At 33.4% G+C, this 25,696-nt stretch overlaps 1 pseudogene; it reads right to left on the bottom strand.

Annotated features, from left to right (window-relative positions):
- LOC110647379 (probable calcium-binding protein CML25) overlaps positions 1–25,234 on the bottom strand; it is a 29,979-nt pseudogene extending 4,745 nt beyond the window's left edge.
- Between the last annotated feature and the right edge of the window lie 462 nt (positions 25,235–25,696).

Genomic DNA, 25,696 nt, shown 5'->3' with positions numbered 1-25,696 from the left:
AGCTAACTGTGTTACAAAGTCAAAAGAGCTTAAAATTTTCTTCATATAGAGTTTGCTGCAGCAGATTCATCACATTACAGTATTTCCAGTGGGCTTAGCCTTTTCCTTAATTTTCCCCTTGAAAGAACATTCCAAAGATTTTCATGACTTTTTTCAAGGGCAGAAAAGAGGTATAAAGGATCAACAAGAGGTTTAATTAATTATTTGACAAATATAAACCATCCAACCACATGATTCATGCTTGCCTCTGTTTTCTTATATTCCGAACAAACAGAAAGAAAGAAAGAAAGAAAAAATGACAAAAAATATATATATTTTTATGGGCCATAGGCGTAAATCCTTTGGATGTTAATGTTACGAATAAAAAGCTTAGAGATAAATCTAAAGTAAGATAAACAATGAACTCATCATGTTTGGACCATTCCCTGCTTGCAAGTTTTACCTCTTCCACACCCACCCAAATACGCATGCTATTAATATAAGCCTGGTAAGTGCTGGGCTCTTGTATTTAACAGTTGGGCCTATGCTAAAGATAGCTTTAGCCTGTGCTACACCAAGATGTCGATTGAGAAGTAAAATAGACTCCAAGAAATGTCGGGCAGTAAAGTATTGAATCCGAGTCCTAATCAGAGTTATATATATATATATATATATATATATATATATATATATATATATATATATAAAAGAATCCTTATTCCTTAAGAATGAATAACCATATCTTTAAAAAGTTTTCCTACGACACTTTGTTCAAATTGCTATTGTGGATAATTTTTTGCAGAGAGTATTAAGTACGCCTTCAACATAATGGACAAATTGTGTGTTACCTTAGCCAAGGTAAGGTAACCTGTCCTATTCTCCTGCTAGAAAAAGGAAAGAATCGAGTGTGTTGATACAGGGAAGCTTCATGGGCACGCATGAGAAGTAAAATGGCAGCAACAATCAAAACATTTCATGGTTGTGTAAAGAAATGGAGTTTGAGGCTTTAGTTTCACGCTTCAGAAACACACCAATATGTAAAAGCAATATGTAGAAGAAGAAAACTGGTATTAAAATCATTTTCATGAAATCCCGAAATTCGAACTCCAATTGGAGTCAATCATATCAAAATAAAAAAATAATAGTAATATGTGCCCTTTCTTTTCTTTTTCTTTTTCAATCTTTATCAAATGTCTTTGCACCATTATATACCTGGACTAGCTAGAATGGCTAAGAAAGCTTTCAATTCTTTAACTCTTGCTTAATTAAGGCCCCAACTAACTTTTCTAATCAACTTTTACTTTCTTGGCAAGGTACGTAGAATTAATGATTTCTAATGCTATCTTCTATTTTTATAATCAAGATATTATTGTTTTGGACACATTACCCTTTGATATGTGTATTTCTAAAGGGTATTTTGAATTTATATTCTTCATAATGGTATAAATGGATATAATATGATCACATTGGATACCTCTCCTTAGTGGGGAATAAATAATGACATATGTATGTCACTGTTATGAACATTTGTGCACTTACGTTAATTTGATCTAGACTTAATCGTCAAGTTTTATAATTTGATCATCGATTTTTTTTTAATATCTTAAATATAAAATTTATCAAATATTTTAAATTTACAATGAAAATTCAAATAAAAAAATTAATATCAGATTATCTATAAATATATTTTCTTAAAAAAAAATGCCTAATAACAAGTAAAAGCCAATTGGACACGATACGTTGGATAGAGGAGCAAATGAAAGAGAGCCACGTGGTACGATTACCGTAACACTTCGCGCATAAGATTGGCGGCTAAACCGACGAGCAGCAGTAGCAGCCTTAACCGTTTAACCTACTAAGTGCGCCATGGCGAACACGTCAACAAGCATCTCAAAGTTAGTCCAATTAAGTAAGACCACGTGGCCGATAAAACGTACAAAACGTGATCATTATTCTAACGGTCCTTATCGTAGACGGCCTGTTTGAAACATACTTCTGGGAAAAGGAAAAAATATATATATAATTTAAAAAATAATTCAATTATTATGAAAATTTATAACTAAAATATATTAAAATTAGTTTTTAATATTTTTAATTAATATATTTACAAAAATATTTTTTAATATATAGAGATAAGTACCATTTTCATATTTATTGCTAATAATTATTTATTATTTTAAAAAATTAAAGAGTATTAATTATTTTTTTAATTTTATTTTTATTTTTATTAAATACAATAACTATTTATATAATTTTATAAAATTTATTTTATTAAATTTCTTTTTTTTTCTTAAATAGACAAGATGAAAAGTAATTTAATTAGTTAAATTAAAAAATATTTTATTATAATTTAAATAATTTAATTATTTTTTTATTATCGTGTAAAAACTTTAAAAGACAAATAAGAATAGACGTAGGTAATTCATCTGTGTTATTTTTGTTTTGCACTCAAACGAATTAATTGGGTATGCGAATATAGATCCGTATTTATATAGCAAAGAAAAATTGCAAGTGATATGCAGCCCAAAGGCTACGTGGAACATGTGAATTACGAGGTGGGAATGAATGAAGCATGTTTTTCAGGTCAAGAAGCTGCCAATTGTGTTGGGTAGGTTCATCACGTTTTTGCTGAATCTATACTACTAGTAGTCAATGGTTTGGTTTTGCTTTTACACATGCTCAACATTCAGACGATACCAAATATGGTAATTTATTGGTTATCTAGCTAGCCTTATTCATTGAATATTCGCCCGTATAATTCAGAGTGAATTAAAATGTGTGATTTGATAAGTAATTTTGGTAAAAATGAAAAATTATTTACCATATACTAAATTAATATATAAATGCACATGTAAAATATCTCCTTTACTTATTCATCAAGTGTGCAAAACGCCAAAAAAGGTCTAGTTCTCATTGCCCTTATGACTTCCACATATCTTCCCATGGTTTTTTAAACCTTTCCCCCACGTTCACGATTGGGCAAGTCTTGTCCAAAGAGTCATAACTTTCAACATTTCCTAAACTTTCCCACAAGACTTTCTTTTATTATTATTATTATTATTATTATTATTATTATCTTTGGGAATAGATGCTGTACATGGAGCATATGCAGAGACCAGTCAAATGAAGGAATATGTGTTTGGCTAATATGTGTGGAAGCAGTTGGCTAGCCAACCAGCCACCCTCTATAGGAGTTTCCACCATTATTTTCTTTGACTTCAAATGGAGAAAAAGAATATCTAGTTAAAACAGAAGGGTAATTTTGGTATAAAATCACATACAACGTCAAAGCTGATTGCTTGCACGGTTCAAAAGATGAGAATCCCTCTTAAAGTAGAAACAAATGGAGCAACTTAAATACCCTTGTCTACTACCTTCCTTGATGACCAAAACAGATCCTTTTCTTCTCTCTATATATAGTTCCCAATTCGTTTAGGACTTTTCACAAGGGGGTGTGCAGAGCCTAAAGTGTGATCTCTTTCTTTATCATATCACTTCCTTAAACAAGAAAGGTGTGATTTTTGTTAGAAGATCAATTTCAGCAAACAAATGGAGGAGGAGCACGTCAAGAACAGCAAAACATATCGTGGAGATGGAGAAGGCGATGTGGGTGGTGTTCCAATTCACAGCCAAGTCATAAAAATCAAGCAAGAATTCAAGAAGATCCAGCATCCGTCGCTGAAGCAGACAGAGATGAGACGTGTTATATGCAAAATCACCAGGGAACGCTCACGTTCTCCTCTGGGTTTAGCCGAGAGACCCATCTCAGTGGGCCACTAATGGAAGGTTTACCGAAGATCATATATGAATATCATGGTGAAGTTTCTCCATAGCAGCATCTGCTTATTAGGTTTAGGGATCCTTTCCTTTGCTCTTTTTTCTATGTATATCACTACTTTACACTCTTTTTTTTTTTTTTCTGGGTCTCAGCCCCTGCCTTTAGTCCAGTTGCTCTGTTTTTGAGATTCACTGTACATATCTTTGATCAAGAGATAAAGGTAGGAAGTTAAGGATATGGTGAAATCTTTCTCCTTCCATTTATTTTCTTTTTCATTTTCTTTATCTTTGGGATAGTTCCACCTTCTGTCAATTTTTGATGGATTTATCCTGCTAATCTAGAATATCTCTCAACATAAATTTACATAAAAAAAAAAATGGATGAATTTTTTTTTTCAACTATAAGGAGGGAATTTGAAAAGAATTTTTGTTGAAGTGATGGTGCCATAATTGAGTCAGCAAATATGTAAGCGTAATGATTTGGCAATAGAGCAACCTATTTGGAAAGTATCTCAACCAACCTTCTCCTAACATGAAGAAAACGCCAATCTTTTATTCTTTGCTTTGAGATTGAGAAGAATTTCTACTTTCCCTTCATCATTATGACTTGCGTTGCTTGGCCTTGGATACAAGTGTTGGACACTGAACCCACATGACATCTGAAAACTAAACGGATTTACCCAACGCCTACAATAATTATATACATGTATATTGTTATACCAAACAGATCTAACAAAACTGCCACAATATACATCAGCACGGTCCAGAACCACCAATCCATATAATAAAAATTTAGACTCCTAACACTGTCAAATATTGTTGAATTTCACCCTAAATTTCTTATTTTTAGATTTCTTGATTTAGTTTAAAAATCAATAAACTTAATTTATTTATTTTATTAATTTTTGAGTTAAATTGAATTTAAGTTGTAATTTAATGTACCTCTTGTGACCATAGTATAAAATTAATCCAACAAGAGCGAACAAATCATAGTCAAAAGGACTCCCCCTCTAATTTCTATTAAAAATTAGGTTTGAGGCTTTGAGCAGTGGTCATGTCCTTTGACTTCAATTAATTCACCCTCACGCTCCCTCTTAGTGAGATCTCTCATCACGTCTATAATTACAGATTTCTTCTGGATTCTGAATTGGATGGCCAATTCAGTTGAAGCTGAAACAACCCATTTTAAAAATGATTCATCATCCATTATTTAGGTGGGAAAGTGTCCCACTGCAATCAATCATGTTTTTGACCCGTTTCTGCGTCAAGCACCCCTCTATTAATTCCTAACATTCTAAAGTTACCTAACCTGCTACAAAAATATAAAAACCAATATGTATATATATACATATACAACCATGATTGAACACTTGCACAGCTACAAGTTACAGCAACGGCTGGCTTGTGCTCTGAAATTTGCGAGTTTGCTAGATCCAAGCATGTTCTTACTTAGACCAAAATTATCCATAGTCTTAAACTGTTAAAACTTACAAAAAAAAGGCCACCATAAATTTAGTAGCTGCCTGAACAATCACTTTTTTTTGAGATTGTTCATTGAAGAATTCTCAAACCCAAATCACATTTTTTTTTGAAAAATTTTAATTAAATTGAGCCCAAATTTAAAAGATTGGTAAGATTTGAAAAAGAACTCATTTATTAAAACAAGGGTTCCATATGATGGGGTAAAGAGATTATTGATCATGAACACGAAATAAATCAAACTAGTTTGAATGTGTTTTCCGTGATATTTGGAAGTTTGAAGGCACCCAAACTCCCTCCAACCAATTGGGTAATCAATTATCCCTCTTTTTCCCATTTTCTGTAATTTCCTCCTCCATAAAACAAACAAAATATTAAAAATCGTTCAAATCCAAATAAATGCTATTTTATTTCTATCATTCCTATCTTATCCTAATTTTATAGTAAAAAAAGTAATAATGATTTTTTAGTATTTAATTTAATCAAATTTCTTGCAGAGCACGATACATCAAGCAAAAATAAGAACACATGGGAAAATGGAACCTATTAAATCTCATATGTAATAACCTGAATTTTTAAAATATAAATTTTATATTTTTATACATTATTCAAATATTATTTTAACATTATCTAACTAAATTATAATTTTTACAATACATTCATTTATATATTTCTAATGTTATTCTTAAACATATTTTGTAAAAAAAAAAAAAAAGTCTAATTTTGAAACGTGAACAAACCCCCTCCCCCTCCCATCTTTCTTCTCTCTCTCCCGTTCTCCCATTTTCTCTTCCCATTTTTGCTTCAACCAACCACCATCACTGCCAGTGAGCCACCCAAACCAAACCCAGGGCAACCGGTGACCCTCTAGCAGCCATGATCAACGACCAGATATGCAAGAGCAGCGTGAAAATGGAGGAGAGAGAGAAAGAAATTGATCGATCGAATTTGACTGTTTCGGCCAATGACCAGTGACCCAAGCAACTCCAACCAACTCCCCACAAGCCCAGCTTCATTTTCCGATCAGCCTCACCCCCGGTAGTAGCAAGAATCATGCAAAATGAGAAGAGAAAAAATGAGTATTTTTCCATCTTTTCAGCCACTTTTCTGACGATCTGACCATAGGATCGAAAATCGAAGATCACCGTTGGACTCAGGGTGATGAAATATTTGAGATGAGATCAACCAGCCTCCGATCGAGCACTGTTTGAAAAAGGCAATCATCAGACGGTCTAGATGGCTTGGTGAGGTTTTCAGACTTTTTCAATTTTCAAAAATTAAAAATAATTTTATGATAATTATTAATAATTTTCGGGCTTAATTTAGATGTAATCGGATCAATGATAGCTTACTAGTGCCCAGGATCGAGTTTTCGACCAGATCCAACTGTCCGGCTACCCGTCTCAAAACGTGGCTAATATTATAGTCGATTCTAGCATTTTCAAACACCCCAATGTGTTTCAAGCATCAGAATCAGCATGGTTAAACTCGAACCCTAGGTTTCCTTAATTATCTAGTATTGAGTTTAGAATAAAAATTTATAAAATATTCATGGGTGATTAGAAAATTATAATTCTTTTTGCAATAATCTTATAATCTTGTTAAAGACCACGAGATAAAAAAATTTTAGAATTTTTAGAGCTCGTTTGAGTGATTTTTGCAGAATGTTAGTTTTAGGGGCTAAAACGTAATTTTTCAATTTTATAATTATTGCCTGGTTTGGAGGGCTCAGGACTGGCCACATGATGTTGATGAGATATAGAGATGGGATGTGTGATTTAGTAGTGTTATTTAAACTACTTTGCAGGTTGGGTAGATCCTAGGTGCAGGGAAAACTCTGTCAAAATTTCAGCAAGATCTTAGAAATTATTTTGATTTTATAGTTTAAATTAATTATTTAATTTTGTTAGTCTTTTGATAGAAGTTACTGTGTATATTTAGGTGATTGGTGTCAGCCGTCTTCTGTTTCCAACCGAATCAGCTGCAGTCCATTCAACTAATCTATTGATTTTATTTATAATTTGAATATTATTATATATTTAAGGCGTACTTATGCATCACATATAAATATATGTATATAGCTAAATACTAGGCACGCATTATGTTGTATTTTCTTATTTGTAAAAATAGATGTGGATATCGCCTTATGGTAATTTGGAGTTGTAAAGTCGGAGTGAGTACGGCTTTGAGTTGATCTCGCTAACCCCCGCATTTGGATTATTAAGCGAAAGTCTAGCTCGAGTTGATCCCTTTAGTAGGCATTAGATTAAGAGAGCTGTATAAGGGATGAGCTCCCATATGTAAATATTTGATGTGATATATGGGTGTGTGAGTGCTTCAAATTATTCTTTGTGCAAACATTATTTGAATTTAGTTGAATATGTTGATATGTGTTGCATTTTCATCATTAGGGACGCATTAGTGCTAGGTAGTTATAGAAATTATATTTAAAATCAATATCTTACTCTATGAGTCAAATGCTCACTCTTGTTTACTCTATTTTTTCAGACTATAGGAGGAGTTCTTTTTCAGAATAACCTACTTTCTTCCTTGCAGGTTTATTGGTAGTTATTTATTTGTATTATTATTTCCAAAATTGTAATTTAAAACTTTGCAATTGTTAGCACTAGTAATAATCCTGTCAAGTACTATATAAATTTGAGTTTTGGTGTTTTAATAAATGTAAAATTTTTATTGTTAGTAGTATGCCCTAGAGCATATCATTTAGTATATATGTTGTATATATTTTATTAATAAAAGGCAATTTCACTTTTCCATTTACATAATATATTTATGTGTAATAGAAAAAGTCCATTGATATTTTATTAGAAATTCTATTCTTAAGTTGTTAAGAATATGAGTGACAATATTTCTAGCACAAAGTATCATAAATTGGTTTACAATCGAGGATACTTCACATAGGACATGACTTATCTAGAAAGATTGTATTCATGTTTGTCCCCAAGGTATTTATATGAGAATTAAATAAGATGGAATGTTGAGTCTCATGCCATAAAACAAACATGATAGGCACTTATACATGATAAGTAGGCCGACCCAGTGATGCATATGACAAGCACATGGAGTTTACTCTTGTCAATGCATTGTCATATATCATATTAGTGCATATAATCTTTAGACCTGAGATAACACAGTTATCTTGTATATAGGTGATTTGAGTTTGATACTGCTTTTATACTTGTACTGTGTATAGGTATATGGGCATGTGTTGGCTCTTACTAGTTATATATGGGGATAGGTATTGATCAAGATGGAATCTGTTACTCTAAGTAAATAGGGATAACATCCTATGTTCATTTAATTATTCTTAATGTTTCAAGTTCCTGGCCAGGACAGACAGATTTAGTAAGAAAAGAGTTTCTGACAAGAAAATCTAATTAATCAAGAATTGGAATTAAAAGAAAACATAATATTCATAGCAAATGGGGTTTGACATAAACCATGACTCCAGCTCGAATTGAGATTTTGTAACAGAGAGATTCTAGTGCAATGTAACATATGATTAAAGGTTCATTTAAGGTATTCCTTATTACTGATTGGGTGGCCATGGCACGCTATGCTAGGTGTCAACCATGGTCTATGAGATGCCTAAAATGATTTAGAGAAATCATTTATGGTAAGAAAGAGTTCTGATGATATTAAGAGTTAATATCATATCTCATTGCCAATTAGTGATGAGCCTAGTGAGTCACACACATACACAAGATAATCATTAAGTAAAATGTGATTTAATTGATTAATTAAAGAGTTTATTTAATTAATTAAATAGGTTTAGTTTGTAATAAGATTGCAAAGTCCCTAGCATAGCTTGAAATCAAATCTAGATTTTTGGATGTATAGTATAAGTTAAATTTATATTTAAAGTGTTTAAATATGAATTTAATTTTGAGACATTAATTAATAGAGATTAATTAATTTATATTTGATATAAATTGATTAGAAGAGAAGAAATAATGATTTTGGGTTGAGAACTCAAAATTACAATATAAGGGTAATTTGGTCATTTCACATGGTGACATGTGGCACCATAAGATGGTGACATGTAGCATCATATAAGTTTGTCATTTGTCTTCCTATCATGCAAGGTGATCAAAGTCAAGATTAAGTCTAGCTTTGACACTTAGCTTAATGTGATTAAGCCAATTAAAAATAAGATGCAATATGGTGGTGACATGTGGTAAAGGGTTTAAGTGACTTAATGACCTAATTATAAAAGGGAAAAGAAAGAAGAATAAAACATAACATTCTCTCTTCCTCAAGGTGGCGGCACACTTTTCTCTCCCTCTCCTCTTCTTGCTTTCTCATCAATTCAAAGAGAATCACTCCATTCTCTTTGAATTGAAATTGCTAGAAATTATTTCTAGTATCCTATACACGCATATAACCTCTCTAAAAGCAAAACCTCAAATTATAATTGGTTGGCGAGGCTTGAGAAGCAAAATTGGGGGCTGCCCATTGGTGATCTTAGTGTGGACAAGCTAGAGGGACAACACTTGAGGTCCTAGGAGCTTCCTAAAGGTGTCAATTGCATCCATAGTGCATCAAAGAGGTTAGTGCCCAAACTCCTCTTTCAAATTATGGTTTAATTGAATTAATTTATTAATTCACAATCTTAAATGACAAATAAAGATCCTAATTTATATTAAAAGTATTTTAATATGCAATTAAGCATTGAAATTAATTAGGCACATAAGAGATGTGGCATGATGTATGAAATCCTAGAATAAAATTTTGAAATTCAATGCTCCAATGCACTAATTACCATGCTTCCGCTCCTTAAATTGGTATCAGAGCCACTATATTTGCCATTAGGATTGAATATGAGATTTAATTGTGTGATTGGATCAAATTTGTATTGATCTAAAGTTGTTTGGGTGCCATATGTGTGGCGGCATGCATGTTGAAGTGCCTCAAAGGTGGCGACATCAAGAGAATGAACCTAACCTAATGGTGCGCATGGTTTCTTGGGCCCATTATATAATTGTTGTGTATTTAAGGCCCATAATTAGGCCTATACCTAATTAAATTATTTAATTAGGAATTTTAGTCACACAATTGATTTATGAAAATTGTTTTCATAGAGTTAAATTTGGAAAAGGGTTTCTAAATTTAAATTATTTAAATGAGATTCAAATCTGAATATTTTGGTTGAATATATGATATTCAATTTAATTTTTTAGTATGTATATTTTATTTAATTGTTAAATTATAATATGCATGATGGATGATCATGAACAATAAAAGACCAATGTGATTGGATTTAATTCTTTTATTTTTCTTTGGATTGTAAAATAATTAATTTTATTTTAGTGGCATATATTATAAGTGTTGTAATAATTTATGTTGTAATTTCATTTATTTGAGGACTTTAAAGTCCATATTCTTATAAATTCGCCTTGGTATACCAAGGATTATAATGTAATTGGATTACAAAAAGATCAAGGAGGTCAAGAGCATTGGTGGGACCAGTAGGAGGAAATCAAGATCAAGCATTGGTTATGTACTCCTTCAGCAACTCTTGTAAAATGAATGAATGAAATACACCTAGAAATGCCTGATTCAATTCTTGGTGGCTCAGAATTGAATCCCTTAGAAAGTCCATGATTATACCATATTATTTGTTTATCCATGTATATATGAGATGTATGGGAATGTATGCAAGTATATGATATATGCATGTCAAATGGATAATGTGCAAAGTGAGACCATAATAGTAATTAAGTCGACTACTAAATCTTCCAAACAAATGATTAAGTTGAAAATGGTATAATTAAAGTAATTATATCATGGGCCCTCTATTAAGGCAATTATTTTAAGAAATTTTAAATACTTGCATGTGATGCATTTAATTTAAGAGATTTTCTTAAGAATAATTATTAAGCATGAGATGTTGTAAATATGTAAATAAGTTAATGGCCAATAATGGATGTGCCTGAGGACATTAAAATTATTTGCATGTTTACTGGCTTAATGGGATCAACTTAACTAATGCAAGATAAATCAATAATGGATGTGCCTGAGATTTTGAGCATTAGGGGCTAGATAAATGATTGAACCTCACATGAGATGTGATGGGCAAGGAGTTGCTCACTTATAGTTTATTGTAATTCCAATAATGGATGTGCCTAAGGATGATTAATAAGACTATAAAAATTCAATTACCCACTGGAAATCCATCCAACTAGGATTTACGTTTCCTACTTTGGAAGTGTAGGATTCGTCAAGTTAGTGGTAGGACCAATTTGATTAAAAGACCATAATCATTTTGGTTAATTACTTGATACATTTACTAATTAATCTAGTTATTTTCTGTAGTTATTCTTCTGATAATAATGAGCACACAATAACCATCACCATCCAATATACTTGCGAGCATACTTGATCACAATAGGTTGACGGGACATAATCTTTCTGATTGGCTAAGAAATTTAAAACTTGTCCTAAACCTAGAACGTATTGGATATGTTCTAGACTCAAAGGTTCCTGATACCTTACCTTCAGAGGCCACTCAAGAGGAATATGATACTTTGGGCAAATGGAAGGAGCATGATATGAGAGCCAAATGTTACATGCTTGCTTCTATGAGTAATGAGTTACAGAAGCAGCATGAGAACATGTAGAGTGCAAGTGAGATCCTTCTTCACCTGCAAGAGTTGTATGATGAGCACAACAGGAATGCTAGGTATTAGATATTTAGGCAGTTATTTCATATGAGAATGTCTGAGGGACAGAATGTTGGGGATCATGTCCACAAGATGATTCGGCTTATAGAGCAGCTGAAACATCTTGACTTTAACATGGATTTCCAACTGCAGACAGATTTGATCCTTCAGTCCCTACCTGAGTGATTTGAGAATTTGGTGACAAATTTCCATATGACTAAGCAGGAATAAACCTTGGCTGGTTTACTTAATATGCTTGTTATTGCCCAAAAGAATATGCTGGGCAATAAAGGAAAAGAGGTAGCTTTGATTGCATCTTCTTCTGCTCGAAAGTCTAACAAGAAGAAGGATAATAAAAAAAAGAAATCTCAAGTTCTAGGACCTTCCAAGAAGATAGCCAAACAGAAAGGGAAGACCAAAGCTGATGGAGGCAAATGAAAGTGTTTCCATTGCCAGAAGGATGGGCACTAGAAAAGGAACTGCCCAGAGTATCTTGCTTCTCTGAAGGATAAGAAGGATACACCTTCAGAAGGTATGTCTATATCTTGTTACTTAGATGCTGATGATGCTCCTAGTTCATCTACAGCCTGGGTTTTAGATACTGGTGCCAATTCTCACATTTCTTATGATATGCAAGAACTAGCAAATAGTAGTAGCTTGCATGCTCGAGATGTTAGACTCCGGATTGGCGATGGCTCAATTATTGAAGCTTTAGCCATAGGATCTAAATCTTTTTACATGTGTGGACATGTTTTGTGTTTGAATAATATTTTGTATGTGCCTGATGCTTTTAAGAACATCATTTCTATATATAGTTTGACTAGAAATGGTTATCACACAAATAATATTTGCAATATTTATTTTAGAAATAAATATGTTAGCTCGGGTTATGTGCATGATTTTCTTTAGTATTTGGATGATAATGATAAACACAAATTGAATGCAAGCAATCTAAATGAATGTAATGCCATGATGAAAATCAACTCAAGTTCAAAATATATTTGGCACTTAAGATTAGGTCATGTTGCAGAAGATAGGATTGCAAAACTAGAGAAAATAGGGATTTTATCCTTATTGGGTTCTGAACCTACTCCAACTTGTGAATCCTACCTTCAAGGCAAAATGACTAGATAACCCTTTGTTGGACAAGGACTAAGAGCTGAAAATATTTTGGAGCCAATACATAGTGATGTATGTGGTCCATTTAAAAAAATGGCTAGAGGCAGTTTTCATTACTTTATTACCTTTACTGATGATTAATCAAGTTTGGGTATTTGTATTTGATGAAATACAAACATGAATCCTTTGAAAAGTTCAAAGAATTTAAATCTGAAGTGAAAAATCAAACAGGAAAAAGTATTAAAACTCTTCGATCAGATCGTGAAGGTAAATACTTAAGTACTGAATTTGATGAATACTTGAAAGAGCATGGCATTGTTTCTCAGCTGAATCCTCTAGGAACGCCACAACTAAATGGTATATCTGAAAGGAAAAATCGTACCCTATTAGATATGGTACGCAGTATGATGAGCTATACTGATATGCCAATCTCCTTTTGGGGATTTGCATTAGAATCAGCTTTGCATATTCTGAATAGGATTCCATCAAAATCAGTTTCTTCCATACCTTATGAGATATGGCATGGAAGAAAACCGAGTCTTAAGCATGTTAATTTTTGGGGTTGTCCAGCTTATGTCAAAAAGTTGAACACTGATAAATTGAAAACCAGATCAAAAAAATGTCAATTTATTGGATATCCAAGAGAAAGTTTTGGATATTCAAAAGAAAGTTTTAGATATTATTTTTATTTGCCTACATCACAAAAGGTTGTAGTAAGCGGAGATGTCATATTTCTTGAACAATAATTTATTCAAGAAGGAGGCAAAGGAAGGCAAATAGAGTTAGAATTGGAGAATTCTGACCAACCAACAAATCAAATGGATATAGATCCATCTAGTCAACCTACACCTATTGATGAAACATCTATAATAATTCCTTGCAGATCAACCAGGATATCTCACCCACCAATGAGATATGGTTTTCTTCATGAAGGTGAACAAGAGTTGTTTACTCATGAAGAAGTAGATCATGGAGATGATCCACTCACCTATGAAGAAGCTATATCAGATATAGACTCTTCAAAATGGATTGAAGCTATGAAATTTGAAATTGATTCCATGCATAAAAACCAAGTTTGGGACCTTGTTGACCCACCTGAAGATATTGTACCTATAGGGAATAAATGGGTTTTCAAGAAGAAAATTTGTTATGATGGAAAGAGACCTATAAAGTAAGGCTAGTGGCAGAAGGGTTTCACCAAAGGCAAGGAATCGACTATAAGGAGACTTTCTCGCTTGTTGCCATGCTTAAATCAATTAGGATTCTATTAGCAATAGCTGCATACTATAATTATGAGATTTGGCAGAAGGATGTCAAAATAGCTTTTCTCAATCGAAGCTAAAGCGATCCATTTATGGGTTGAATCAAGCTTTGAGGAATTGGAACATACGTTTTGATGAAGCCATTAAGTCATTTGATTTTATAAAAAATGTGGATGAACCATGTCTATATAAAAAGGTTAATGATAGTGCTATCACTTTCCTTGTCTTATATGTGGATGACATTCTGTTAATAGGTAATAACATAGGAATGTTGACAACTATCAAGGTATGATTGTCAAATACATTCTCCATGAAAGACTTAAGAGAGGCAACCTATATTCTTGAAATTCGCATCTATAGAGATAGAGCGAAAAGAATAATCAGTTTATCCCAAAGTTTATACTTGGAAAAGGTATTAAAGAGATTTAACATGCTTGATTCCAAGAGAGGATTGTTACTAGTAAGACATGGTATCCACATTTCTAAAGAGATATCTCCAAAGATACCTGAAGAAAGAGATAAAATGGCCAGGATTCCATATGCTTTGGCTATTGAAAGTTTAATGTATGCAATATTGTGTATTAGGCCAGATATCGCACATGCCGTTAGTTTGACTAACAGGTTTCAATACAATCCAAGTTTGGAACACTGGATAACTGTCAAAAATATCCTTAAGTACTTGAGAAGAACTAAGGATTTATTCTTGACTTACGGAGGTGGTAACTTGCAATTGGATGGTTATACTGATTCTGATTTTCAATCAGATATCGATAATAGAAAGTCTACCTCTAGGTTTGTATTCATTTGTAATAGAGGTGCAATCAGTTGGAAGAGTTTCAAATAGAGTACGACTGCTGATTCCACTACAGAGGCTGAGTATATTGCTACATCAGATGCTGCAAAAGAGGCTGTTTGGATAAAGAAGTTCATATCAGAACTTGCAGTAGTTCTTTCCATTGAGTAAGCAGTTCCACTCTACTGTGACAACAATGGAGCGGTAATATAGGCTATGGAACCCCGGTCTCATCAGAAATCCAAACACTTAGAAAGGCGCTACCACATTATCAGAGAGATAGTTGAGCGAGGCGATGTAGCCATGCAGAAAATAGCATCAGCTAAAAATCCAGCTGATCCATTCACGAAACCTATGTCACAAGCTCAATTTGATCGACATCTTGAGAATATGGGTTTAAGATATTATAATGAATGGCTCTAGTGCTAGTGGGAGATTATTAGTAGTATGCCCTAGAGTATATCATTTAGTATGTATCTTGTACATATTTATTAATAAAAGACAATTTCACTTTTTCGTATACATAATATATTTATGTGTAATAGAAAAGATCCATTAATATTTTGTTAGAAATTCTATTCTTAAGTTGTTAAGAATATGAGTGACAGTATTTCTAGCATAAAGTATCATAAATTGGTTCACAATCGAGGATACTTCACACAGGACATGACTTATCCAAAAAGATTGTATTCATGTTTGTTCCCAAGGTATTTATATGAGATATAAATAAGATGGAATGGTGAGTCTCATGCCAGAAAATAAACATGATAGGCACTTATACATGATAAGTAGGCCAAACCAGTGACGCATATGACAAGCACATAGAGTTTACTCTTGTCAATGCATTGTCATATATCATATCAGTGCATATAATCTTTAGACCTGAGATAACACAGTGATCTTGTATATAGGTGGTTTGAGTTTGATACTGCTTTTATACTTATACTGTGTATGGGTATATGGGCATGTGTTGGCTCCTACTAGTTATATATGGAGATAGGTGTTGATCAAGATGGAATTTGTTACCCTAAGTAAATAGGGATAAAATCCTATATTCATTTAATTGTTCTTAATATTTCAAGTTCCTGGCCAGGACAGATAGATTTAGTCAGAGAAGAGTTTCTGATAAGAAAATCTAATTAATCAAGAATTAGAATTAAAAGAGAACATAATATTCATAGCAAATGGGGTTTGACATAAACCATGACTCTAGCTCCAATTGGAATTTTGTAACAGAGAGATTCTAGTGCATGGTAACATATGATTAAAGGTTCATTTAAGGTATTCCTTATTACTGATTGGGTGGCCATGGCACACTATGCTAAGTGTTAACCATGGTCTATGAGATACCTAAAATGATTTAGAGAAATCATTTATGGTAAGAAAGAGTTCTGATGATATTAAGAGTTAATATCATATCTCATTGCCAATTAGTAATGAGCTTAGTGAGTCACACACATACACAAGATAATCACCAAGTAAAATGTGATTTAATTGATTAATTAAAGAGTTTAATTAATTAATTAAATAAGTTTAGTTTGCAATGAGATTGCAAAGTCCCTAGCATGGCTTGAAACCAAATCTAGGTTATTGGATGTATAGTATAAGTTAAATTTATATTTAAAGTGTTTAAATATGAATTTAATTGTGAGAAATTAATTAATAGAGATTAATTAATTTATATTTGATATAAATTGATTAGAAGAGAAATAATGATTTTGGGTTGAGAACTCAAAATTACAACATAAGGGTAATTTGGTTATTTCACATGGTGACATGTGGCACCATGAGATGGTGACACATGGCATCATATAAGTTTATCATTGTCTTCCTATCATGCAAGGTGATTAAAATTAAGATTAAGTCTAGCTTTAACACTTAGCTTAATGTGAGCATATTAATTAAAAATAATATGCAATGTGGTGGTGACATGTGGCAAAGAGTTTAAGTGACTTAATGACCTAATTATAAAAGGAAAAAGAAAGAAGAATAAAATATAACATTCTTTCTTCCTCAAGGTGGCGGCACACTTTTCTCTCCCTCTCCCCTTCTTGCTTTCTCATCAATTCAAAGAGAATCACTCCATTCCCTTTGAATTAAAATTACTAGAAATTATTTCTAGTGTCATATACACACATATAACCTCTCTAAAAGTAAAATCCCAAATTATAATTGGTTGGCAAGGCTTGAGAAGCAAAATTGGGGGCTATCCATTGGTGATCTTGGTGTGGACAAGCTAGAGAGACAACACTTGGGGTCCTAGGAGCTTCCTAAAGGCGTCAATTGCATCCACAGTACATCAAAGAGGTTAGTGCCCAAACTCCTTTTTCAAATTAGGGTTTAATTGAATTAATTTGTTAATTCACAATCTTAAATGACAAATGAAGATCTTAATACATATTAAAAGTATTTTAATATGCAATTGAGCATTGAAATTAATTAAGCACATAAGAGATGTGGCATGATGCATGAAACCCTAGAAGAAAATTTTGAAATATAATGCTCCAATGCACTAATTACCATGCTTCCGCTCCTTCATTTATGATATTTAAAATGTTTGCAAATGGTGAATCAGGGTTGAGCTGGGCTCCCCTTACTTTAGTTTTTAATGATTATCAGGTTGGGTTAACCTGAAAAAAAAATATAATATTCTATTTTATTTTATTCACATGTTGGGTCTCAATTTTTGGCCTTGGTTATGGATTTGGAAATAGTAAGGCTTACTATGGGCCTCGAGAGTTTTATACTGGCCCAGGTCCTAGTGTCGATTCGACCCATGGAATAGTGTCGTGACAAAGTTGGCATCAGAGCTTAGGCTCCAGATTCATAGGGAATTGTGCATCTAGGATTTTAAGAAGAGTATTTTTAGGATCTCACATGCAAAGTATAGAATCCTATTTCATCTTATTCTGTAATTCCTTATTTCTAGGTTCTGCGTTGTTTTTTAGGTAATATAAGAGTGCTTCAGTTAGTGTCTGGGTTTTCGTGAAGTACATAAAGATACAAAATAGAGTTAGCAGGTATATTGAGGTCTGCCATAAGGATACATACTCTAAGAAATGTTATGTTTCTATTAGTATGAGTTTAAGTGGCATGCCTATCTGATGTAAGGCACGAGTACATAAAGGTAAATTTTGATAGTATAATTGCCCTAGATAAGGGTGAGGGTATCACTACTGACAGTCAACAATGGATAGCCCAATTAGAGTAAGTTGTGGTATCAATAGAGTAAAGAGAGATAAGAGGTTGGGAAACTAGTTTGTTAGGATGTACCGTATTAACTATACAATGTTCTCAATGTTTGTGCTATAAACTGTAAATTATAGTACTGACATGGGATTATTGTATAAAGCTACATGTTTTCCCGTGGTGCACCATGATGAGGGTGGTTGCAGACAATCTCTATTTTGGTATAGTTATGCCAAAATGGAGTTCTATTTCTGTAGAAGAGTTTGGGACTCCTAATTAGCAGTTTAAGACCCTTAAGATAGAATATCAAGGTCGCAGTTAGGTGATAACTAGAGTAAGTGACTCGATTATCTTAACTTAAGCGCAGAGTTATAGCATAAGTGGCATAAGATTAGAGGTTTTTAGTATGGTCATAGTGCAATGATGACACCTACTTAGTTGGATCATCTAGTATCTGATATGGGGTCTTGGATAGTTTTTGCATTACAAGAGATGTTTTGCCTAAAGTTTAGTAAGAATATTATATCCTTTGTGTGTTAACAAGATGCAGTATCCCTGTTACAGTCAGTTATGATGTAGGATATGATCTTATGCTTTTAGGAAAGACAAAAGATTACTACTAGTGATGGTGACCTAAGAATAGTATCCCATATGAGACTGTAGAGTGTGGTAGAGAGTAGTTGGCTCAAGTATCCTAAAAAGGATATAAGTTTCATTGTAGGAACTATAAGTGATTGGCTCATGATGGATGAAAAGCCAGTGAATTGAATGACGGATTATGGTACCCAGTACCATAAGTTTTGACTAATTGAGTGGATATAAGAAAATAGAATCCCTGTAGATTTCCTCCTTGAAGTATTAGAGGGTCATTTATAGTTAAGCAGAGGAAAGGACAATGACTGCAAGTCAGCAAAAATAAGTCATAGAACATTAATAGATAAAAGTAAATATGGAAATGAAAATTTGGATAGTTGGTTTCAGATGTAACAGGAGAGAAATTCAAATGGTAGTGGAAGTGCTAATCAGAGTGATCGAAAGACCAATTTTGAGTAGTACAAAGGTGAAGATGACCTAGCAGAGACACTAAAAAGTACAGTTATTTAGCATAGCTGTCAGGTTAAAAAGAAGAATGGAGCTAGGGAATAAAGTAACCAAGGTTCTATTTTGGATAAGATAAAAGAGATGAATTAAAAAGCAAACCGAATAGCCAAAAATAAGACAAGATTAAGAAGATTAAAGTGAGATATAAAGTACATAAAGTGCCATCCTAGGCAAGGTAAATAGGATAAACTAAAAAGCAATATTAGAAAGCCCAAAATGGGATTACATGAGTGAGGATAGTTGTCAAGATATAGGATTTAGAAGTGTAGGACTTAGAGCAGGTCATAGTTCGGGTAGTGTCAGGAGCCAAAACATGGAGCTCAGAGTTACAAGATGTGGATCAAACTTTGTCTATTCCTGTTCCCAAGATGGAGTAAGTGGCACTGAAATAAAATCCATTTAAACTTCTAATAGTGTGAGGAAAGTTAGTTGCGGGATGCAACCTGAGTAGGCAAAAGTTATAGAATGTGCAATGGTGTCTTGAACCGTCCCATCAGGAAAATGAGTGAATTAATTAGTAAATTAAATAAAAGTAAACCTAATGGTTCAAATAGGCATGACGAACAAAAAGAATGGTGGAAAATGGCACATAGGCTTAGGTCCTGAGAAGAGATAGTGAGATAGCATTTATGGGGTCTACAATCAAGGGTTAGGTAAGCATTTTTAGTATGACCAATAGGGTCACTTTATAAGGAAACATGAATGAAATTAAATGACAGAATGACAGTAGGGGATAGAACAGAAAGAGATATGTATGAGTGGTAGTCACAAGTCACTGAGAAGTAGAAGGATAAGAGTTATGGCAGTGAGCATGATTAGAATCAATTCTAAAAGAATCTATTAGTAAGAGGTATCTTCTAGAATACAGTAAAATATAGGGATGCAAAAGTGCGAGGGTAGACGAAAAGGGTAATAATAGAGTATAAGTAGAGATAGTAAATCTTAAGATGATATGTCAGCCAATCGATGGTACAATAGAAGGATGGTCACAGCTGATGTCTTATAAAAAGAGATGATGAAATTTCAATAAGAAGACTAAATAAGCAAGGGAAATTGTGTTGAGGTAACCCAGTATTTAAAAATTTGGTAGGCACCATTCCGTACACATTCTCCTTAAAAGGAAATGATGTTAAGTGTGTACTTAATATTAAGTATGAAAGGACAATTAGAGCAGTGACAGGAGTTAAATCGAGTTAGTTACCAGGGCTTGTAACTCTTTTAAACTATAAGCTAGAGGAAGTACTATTTGTGAATGAGTTTCAGTGGATAAAATTGTTATTGATTGGTAAATTTGAGGTTGAAGTTTGGAGAGACATGGATAGTATATGTGGTTATATTAAAGAGAATGAACATGTGAAATACCTTATCTAGAATCATAGCATAGCACATATTTTCCATAGCCATGTTAGTTCAAGTGAAACTTATAGTTTCAAGGGCTCCTATCTAACCATGATGTGCTGGTAGGAGCTAATCGTAAGGTTAGAATTCTCGAAGTAATGGAACTAGTAATCAAGATAGGACTAAGAAGTAAAAAGAAGGTTAAAGTTGATGATGGGATGGACATACTTAAAGGAAAAGGTATAAGGATAAGACATGACTAAGGTTAAGGAATAAGTACAGTAAGTTGAAAAGATATCAACAATAGCAGAAATAGGAAAAGGAAGTGGATAAGATCAAAAGGATAAGAGAAAAGCTCGATAGAGTTGGTTATAATGATGAGAATAAGAAAGAATAAGTATGCTAGGGACACAATAAGGAATGTTTAAAACAAGTTATGGTAAAATAATAGGTTAAAGGAATAATAGAACCTCGATTTAAGTATTAATGTATCAGCAAGCACGTCAGGTAGTAAGAAGTTTCAAGCAGAAATTAAGGATCTCTCTTTTCAGAAAAGGAGTAGAATATGTTAAGTTGTATTGACTAGGTGGCTTGGGAAAACATAGACTTTTATCAGGTCAGAGAAGAGACTCAGTCCACTTTCTAATATTGATAGATAGAATATGGATGTTCAACATTTGGGTGGAGCTCTACACAACTGGTTACAGGATATAGGTAGGAGTTGGTACAAGAATCTTATTAGTGACACAAAGCAAGTGGGAAGTTCACAGTATCATGGAATTGAGAAATATAGGTGCTTTGAGCACGAAGAAAAGTTTTACTAAAGTTTCAATAGCCAACAAAATCAGTAATGATCTCAGGTAAGGTACATGTAAAAGTGATTATTTTAGATGGACACTTCACGAGTCATTACAAAACAAGCAGTATGAGTCACATTTTTGCACCACAGAGGTTGGTAATAGAATGGAATAAAGACTAATATTACAAGTTATTACACTAAAGTGCAGAGGAAGCATAGAGCTTATTAGGGATGTTAGAAAAGGAGGTCAATGAGTAATAAAGGCAAGAGTTTTGATACAAAATGATGATGACAGCTAGGATACTATAACAGAATAAAAGAGCAGTAGAACATGATCTCCAACATACGAAGAGATTGAAGAATAAAGTATTTTAACCATCTCTACCTAACTAGAGTAATAAATGTTCGCACCTGTCCTAAGAATCTTTTTTTTTTCCCTGTTATTCAAAAATTCGGGGACGAATTTTTCTTTAGTGGGGAAGATTGTAATAACTTGAATTTTTAAAATATAAATTTTATATTTTTATTCATTATTCAAATTTATTTTAATATTATCTAACTAAATTATAATTTTTGCAATACATTCATTTATATATTTCTAATGTTATTCTTAAACATATTTTGTAAAAAAAACAAAAAAGTCAAATTTTGAAACATGAACAGACCCCCCCTATCTTTCTTCTCTCTCTCCCGTTCCCCCATTTTCTCTTCCCATTTTTGCTTCGGCCAATCACCATCACCACTGATGAGCCACCCAAACCAGACCCAGGGCAACTAGTTACCCTCCAGCAGCCATGATCGACGGCCAGATATGCAAGAGTGGCGTGAAAATGGAGTAGAGAGAGAGAGAGAGAAAAGAGAGGAGAGAGAAAGAAATTGACTGGCTGAATTCGGCCATTTCGGCTAGTGATTGGTGACCCCACCATCTCTAACCAACTCCCTACAAGCCTAGCTTCATTTTTCGTTCAGCCTTACCCCCGGCAGCTGCCAGAATCAAGCAAAACAAGGAGAGAGAAAATGAGTATTTTTCAAGGTTTTCAGCCACTTATTTGACGATCCGACAGTTGGATCCGAAATCCGAGGCCACCATTGGACTCAGGGCAATGAAATCTTTGAAATGGGACTGGCCCCGCTCCGATTGGACACCATTTGAAAAAGGTGATTATCGAACGGTCTAGATCGCTTGGTGAAGTTTTCAGACTTTTTCAATTCTCAAAAATAAAAAATAATTTTACGATAAATGGTGATTATCGAACGGTCTAGATCGCTTGGTGAAGTTTTCAGACTTTTTCAATTCTCAAAAATAAAAAATAATTTTACGATAGTTATTAATAATTTTTGGGCTTAATTTAGGTGAGATCGAATTGATGATAGCTCACTGGTGCCCGAGACCAAGTTTTCGGCTAGATTCAGCTGCTTGACGGCCCGTCCTAGAACGTGTTTCAGACACCCAGACATGTTCCAAGTATAGGAATCGGCATAGATAAACCCGAACCCTAAGTTTCCTTAATTACCTAGTATCGAGTTTAGAATAAAAATTCATAAAATATTCATGGATGATTAGAAAATTATAATACTTTTTGCAATAGTCTTATAATCTTGTCAAGGATCGCGAGGCAAAAAATTTTAGAATTTTTAAAGTTTGTTTGAGTGATTTTTGTAGAATGTTAATTTTAGGAGCTAAAATATAATTTTTTTTAATTTTATAATTATTGCCTTGTTTGGAGGGCCCAGGAAGGGCCACATGATGTTAGTGAGATATAGAGATGGGATGTGTGATTTAGTAGTGTTATTTGAACGACTTTGCAGGTTAGGTAGGTCCTAGGTACAGGAAAAACTCTATCAAAATTTCGGCAAGATCTTAAAAATTATTTTGATTTTATAGTTTAAATCAATTATTTAATTTTGTCAGTCTTTTGATAGAGGTCAGTATATATGTTTAGGTAGTCAGTGCCAGCCGTCTTCTCCTTCTAGCTAGACCAGCTGCAGTCCAGTCGACCAATCTGTGAGTAGATATTGATTTTATTTACAATTTCAATATTATTATATATTCAAGACATGCTCATGCATCATATATAAATATATGTATGTAGTAAAATATTAGGCACGTGTTATGTTGCATTTTCTTATTTTCAAAAATAGATGTAGATGTCACATTAGGGTAATTTGAAGCTGTGTGCATGTGTCAGCGTACGTATAGTGTGGTGTAATGAATATAGGTAGGACGGGCAAATTGGCTTGAGCTAGTCTCACTTGGGGCTTGATCCTTTTTGTGAAAGTTAGGGTGAGTGCGGCTTTGAGTTAATCTCGCTAACCCCCGCATTTGGATTATTAAGCGAAAGTCCAGCTTGAGTTGATCTTGCTAGCAGGCATTGGATTAAAAGAGATGTACAGGAGATGAGCTCCCATATGTATATATCTGATGTGATATATGGGTGTGTAAGTACTCCAAATTATGTATCTGATGTGATATATGGGTGTGTGAGTGCTCCAAATTATTCTTTGTACAAATATTGTTTGAATTTGGTTGAATACGTTGATATATGTTGCATTTTCATCCTTAGGGAGGCATTAGTGCTAGGTAGTTATAGAAATTGTATTTAAAATCAATATGTTACTCTATCAGTCAAATACTCACTCCTGTTTACTCTATTTTTTCAGGCTATAGGAGGAGTTTTTTTTCAGAATAACCTACTTCATTTCTCGTAAGTTTATTAGTAGTTATTTATTTGTATTATTATTTTTCAAAATTATAATCCAGAACTCCGCATGTGTTAGCACTATAATAATCCTGTCAAGTACTATGTAAATTTAAGTTTTTGTATTTTAATAAATACAAAATTTTTATAATATTTAAAATGTTTACGAATTGTGGTATCAGGGTTGAGTTGAATTTCCCTGACTTTAGTTTTTTATGATTATCGAGTTTGGTTAACTCAAATAAAAAAATATAATATTCTATTTTATTTTATTCACATGTTGGGCCTCAGTTTTTGGCTCTGGTTATGGATTTGGAAACAGTAAAGTTTATTACCAGCTTCGGGGGCTTTATACTGGCGAGGTCCTAGTACCAGTGCAACCCGTGGAATCTGCTCAAGACATCAGAAAAGAGACACACCGCAAGACCACCTCTAATGCTGTCGCTACCACCTTTGATTCATCGAGACCATTACTGGAGTCGCAACTAACACCCACCGTCATCATCCCATCACCATCACTATCGACCCCACTAATCATCTTCCTGCACTCTGCAATAGAGTAGGGCTCACCAAGACTGCCCATCACTTTATGCAACTCTTTAACATAAATCAATCCATTTTCATGATGTCATAAGCAGAGAAAGCATCCTTCAAATTCTCTCCAGAACTTCATCGGTATCAACCCCTTGTGTGTTCAGCTCTGTGAACTCTTGAAAATCGATGAACCCATCTCCATCGGCATCGAATTCAGTGATCATCTTATGCAGCTCCTCCTTGTTGGCCTGATGACCGAGGCTAGACATAATGGAGCCAAGCTCAGAGGAGGAGATCTTCCCATCTCCATTGACATTAAATTTCTTGAAAACTTGCTCAAGTTCTTCTAGCTGGGATTTAGTTTGAAGGAAAAATCTCAATCCCGTCAATGGAGCAGTAATGGAATCGACGGAAGAATATTCAGATTTCTTGGATTTCTTGAGGTGGAAAAGTGCTTTAAAGCCCATAACTAGATCCTAGAGGTAGGTTTCCTGATATGAAGTGTACTGAGAGGGAAAATGAAAATATATATGCTTTTGGAAAGGGAACGGAATTATTATTAATTATTGTAACAGAAAAGTTATTATTTCCTTTATGAGAATTGCTATTTTGGATACTAAATTTGCAAGTTGGAGAATGGAAATGGAGAAAATTTAGGTATGATTGCATTGCACCACAAGTATTTGGAAGGTGAAGGATTTTATTGGTTTTATATGCAATTAATAATAAAAATAATAAGTCTCAATAGAATTAATTCAAGTGATAATAGAGATTTATTCAGCTTGACCTTTTGATGTGATGATATATTTATGTTTAATTAATTATATTTATATTTTAAATTTTGACAGTGAGATTCTTATAAATATATGTAGGTATGTTCCCTACTTAGGTATGTAAGATTCATTTAGTGAGATTCATTCATTTTATTTATATAATTATTTTTA

This window comes from Hevea brasiliensis, chromosome 18, assembly GCF_030052815.1.
Source record: "Hevea brasiliensis isolate MT/VB/25A 57/8 chromosome 18, ASM3005281v1, whole genome shotgun sequence".
In the NCBI taxonomy this organism is placed as follows: Eukaryota; Viridiplantae; Streptophyta; class Magnoliopsida; order Malpighiales; family Euphorbiaceae; genus Hevea; species Hevea brasiliensis.
Note: the sequence above shows the minus strand (reverse complement) of the source record. Positions and strands in the feature narration are given on the sequence as shown.